At 37.0% G+C, this 4,552-nt stretch overlaps 1 long non-coding RNA gene across 1 annotated transcript; it reads right to left on the bottom strand.

The window, feature by feature from the left end:
- Window positions 1–268: 268 nt before the first annotated feature.
- Window positions 269–3,863, bottom strand: LOC311277779. The gene is made up of 3 exons (XR_014625320.1): window positions 3,719–3,863; window positions 2,375–2,572; window positions 269–2,265 (listed from the first exon to the last, which is right to left on the bottom strand). It is a non-coding gene; the product is annotated as an uncharacterized lncRNA (long non-coding RNA).
- Between the last annotated feature and the right edge of the window lie 689 nt (window positions 3,864–4,552).

Here is a 4,552-nt window from a genome sequence, read left to right as displayed (position 1 = left end):
CTTATTGTGCAATTCAATATGAATATCTGCTTCAGTTTTTTAAATGTTAAAAATCTTATTGTATTTTATTCTTGTAATCTCTGAATCTAGAAGCAGGGTTTCAGCATTACAGATGTGTTGAGAAACATATGATCTTGATTCCTGCATCAGTGTAAGAGTTTGTGTTTATTAGTTATTAAAGCTTTAGTGATGAACATGCTCAATCAACACTCGTCTTTGGCCTTTGGAAAAGAAAGTACAATATGAAAAGAAACACACAAACAAGCAGTTTAAGTCTCAAAACATTTTTATTTAATTTTTTCCTGAAAACTATAATCAGGTTTGTTCTCTGCTGGTAGTAGCCTACATGTTCACTATAGTGAAATACTGTGAAATACATATAGTGAATTAGTTTCACTAAAAAATAAATAAATTAATTAATTCTAGTAAGAGCTTAAGAACATCATACAGGAAAAACACTGTCTTAAAATGGTTTTAAATCTGTGACAATTCTTGTCTTGTAACACAACTGGTGTCGTGTTAGCGGCCGCTAAGTTAATAACTAATGATCTGTGCAACAGAAGTGAATCAATCAAAACTAACTTTATCTGGACAATAACTTTATTCTAGAGCTGCTGTAAAGCCTAAACAATCTCTGTTACTGTAATTTATCACTGTAAAGCTGCTTTGAAACAATTTATATTGTTAAAAGCGCTGTATAAATGAAGGAGACTTGACTCTTGTTTCCCCTGTTTTGTGTTTAAGGACTTTTATATTCATATGTTCCCATTGTTCCAGTGTTTTGGTGCGTTCACTGTTGTTTAACTTTAATAACCAATAAATGACACAATGGGTTCTTGGTTAATCTATCTTCCATATACACACTCTTATGCCGAGTTCACACTGCACGATTTTAGCCTCGATTTTCACTTGCCGACAAATTCCCGAAATCATAGGCAAATCGGTGCTCGTTCACGCGAGTGACAATCACGCAGTGTAAATGATCAAAGATGCGATCTGAGAGAATTGCTCATGAGATATTCGGCATGTTAAATATCTGGACCTGTCGCGATTCATAATCCTGGGCTGCGTTCAGCCGCGACAAAAAGTTGCAAAAAGCTTTTTAAAGGTGTGATGAACTGAGAAATCAAATTTGAGATTTTGATAAGAGGTCATCATACTACAAGAATATCCTGAAAGTTTCAGAACTGAAAACTTCCTTGTTAGTCCAATAAAAACTTTTATTGACACCAGGCTCAGCGAACAACAGGTTTTTCAAAGTGGGGATCTGTGACGTCAGAGGGCATCAAACCCCGCCTCCGCAGAAGAAGATCGACGCCCACTTCAACACCGCCTGTTTAGCCCCGCCCACCGACTCGCACGTTACATGAAACTCATTATAATATGCAAAACTGTTATCCAATCATAACTTTTTGGCGTTTACTTCCAAGTCTTCAATGCGGCACGCCCATAAAAAACGAGCGTTTCAGGAGCTAGGCTCAAAACCAGGGTAGAAAATAGCCTATTACTTAGGCCCTGTTTACACGAGAACGCTCGCGGGTGAAAACGTAAAAATATTTTATCAGATGTGCCTTTCGTTTAGACGGCGACGGCGTTTTTGGGGCTTAAAAACGCAAAAAAGTGAAACCACCCTCCAGAGTGGAAATCTTAAAAACGCTCCACCGTCGTGTTTCCGTCTAAACGGTAAAAACGCAAAAGTCTGCTAGACAGTGAAGGCACCGATCAGTGCTTCACATTGCCACCTAGCCGCGTGGAGTGCATACTACATTGAATTTCACACACTTTTGCGTCACCATATGCACGCAGATTTCCCCCCCATAACGCTCGTCTAAACGCAGAATAAAAAGTGATCACTTTTGCGTTTTCTCTTCAGATCGTTTCCGTGTAAACGTAGCCTTATTCATTTTGATGTTTTCGAATGTAAAAACCAAGCGAACGTCATAAGTTGACCTCAGACAACAATATAAAAAAAATTAAAAAGCCAGTTCATGATGACCCTTTTAAGTGGAAACGGTGGTGAGTCGTGCAGAGAGAGTCAGAGAGTCGTGCAGTGTGAAAACAACAGTGATTCGACTACTTTAAATCGTGCAGTGTGAACTCGGCATTACTCTTGATTGTCGTCTCCCCTTAATGCTGCATGTTTGAGCCATGTGTGACATCTAGAGTTTGAGCTTTCTTCATTATCGTCATGTGATCCGTGAGTTTCTGTGAGCGTCTCTGAATCATCTGAGTCAATCTCTGCTGGTCCGTCTGGATCAGGAGAAACTATGAGATCACAAACACAGGCATTCCTAGTTAAAACTGATCAAAAATTGCCATCAAGTTGAAGAAAAATGTGTAACAGTGTTTTATTTTAAAGATCATTAAGACTCACAGTTCGGTGTTCCACTGTTAATGCTGTTGTGTCTGACTCGTCTCCGGATCTGTTTCTCTCCTGGATCAAGAGCTTGAATCTCATCCTCTTTCTTTGTCATTTTCCTCTTTCTCTGTTTTCCTGATGTTTAATTCTCCTGCAGTTCGAGACGCTCCACAGATCTGCCGTCACAATTCATTTCTCCTTTCTGCATTATATCTGTGGCAAAACATATCAAAGTTTGACGTTTGTGGTAACACTTTACAATAAGGTTCATTAGTTAACATTGGGTAGTGTATTAACTAACATGAACTAACCATGATACGTTTGTTTCTGTATTTGTTAATCTTTGTTAATGTTAGTGAATAAAAATAAAGCTGTTCATTGTTTGTTCATGTTAGTTCACAGTGTATTAACTAATGTTAACAAAATTTTAATAATGTATTAGTAAATGTTGAAATTAATATTAAAGATTAATAAATGCTGTAGTTAAATTTTATTTCTGTGTCATGCCAAACATTTGGCCCATCCCACGTCGGATTACAAGACACCACAAACTTATTTAGCAAACATCTTCTGGTTGCATATACAAATCATTCGGGGAAATACATGAAATCAAATATATACATACACACACACACACACACACACACACACACACACACACACACACACACACACACACACACACACATCATGTACAAACAAATCCTCATCTACAGATCATCTCGATAAAGAGCTTTTTGATCATATCAAAAGCTTTCTGAAAATCAATAAAGCACGAATATGTATGCTTATTTTCACTTCTTATTTTAGTTATAATTGTAGATCAAGACATGATCTTGACTTATGGATTTTGTTCTTCAATGAGGATCTCTTCTTTCTCTCGGTACACCATGAGCCTTTCATTAAGTATTGTAGAATACAGTTTATAAACTGCTCATTAAACTAATCCCTCTATAATTCAAAGGCACCCTCGGATCCTCATTTTGGGATTTTGGTATCGGATTAATAATAGATTTAAGCCACATAGATGGTATTTTGCCGGATTCATAACACCATTTAAATAAATCAATCAAAATATCGAATAGTTTGGGTGATTTTAGTATTTCATTTGGGATATTTTCAACCCCCGTCGCTTTTCCTAACTTAGCTTTATTAATGGCCATTTGAACTATAAGTGCAGTTCATTATTAGTTCATGCTAACTAATGTTGTTAACTAATGTTAACTAATGAACCGTAATGTAAACTGTTACCACATTTGTTACTAATTGATTTGCAACACAGAATTACATTTCAGTTTCTTTATAGTAACATTGTATTTGTGTTGAGATTTAAATAAAAAGAAAACATGTTTTAATTACCTTGTGATGAGCTGAAGAGTGTCTGGTGGATAATAATATTATATCTCTGAATAAGAGACACACATTTCCAATAGTGTTTGATGAGGTGTATTTTCTTGCATGAAAAGGCCAGCAGAGACACAGACACACAGAGAGATTACAGAGTGAAAGTGAAGAGGAGGAATCATCCTCTTTTAGAGCCTCAACTCTCTCTTATCTCTCTAGACCAGCGGTTCCCAAACTTTTTTTCCGGGGCACGCCCTACTATGTCCCAACCGGGTTGGCGCACCCCCAATCCCCACTTCAAAAAAATAACGCAACAAAGCTTTGTTTTATCGCCATATAAAGACTCATGTTTAATCATGCGCAAATAACCAGAACACACATGACAATAACAACATCAACAAAGTTTCAATATAATGCAACAAAGCTACGCACAAGCTTCCACTTTTAAGAGGACCAGTGACAGACACACAGGCTCAGTAACAGAAAGCACGGTTATTTTCAGCCGCGTAATTTAGTTTTATTTAAAAAATAAATATTTTGTAACATTACACGTGACATGTTTTTACGGTCACTTTTGATCACTTTAATGCATCTTACTGAAAAAAAAATCTGACTAACCAACACATTTTTGAACGGCAGTGTACATTCAGTTGGTCATTATTGCAATATAAACACTATCAGACTGATCAACAAGGTATATCTTCATTTACCAGTCGAAGAAGGAGCAACTTTCTGCTATTATGTTTACTCCGTGCACTGTCAAGGGCTTCATCATATTTGTCGTGGTACCGGGCTTTGCAGCAATTATTTTACCGCACATAGCCTGCATCGAGCCTGGAGAAATGTAGC

This window comes from Rutilus rutilus (assembly GCF_951802725.1).
Source record: "Rutilus rutilus genome assembly, chromosome: 18".
NCBI lineage: Eukaryota > Metazoa > Chordata > Actinopteri > Cypriniformes > Leuciscidae > Rutilus > Rutilus rutilus.
This window is presented reverse-complemented; position numbering and strand designations above follow the sequence as displayed.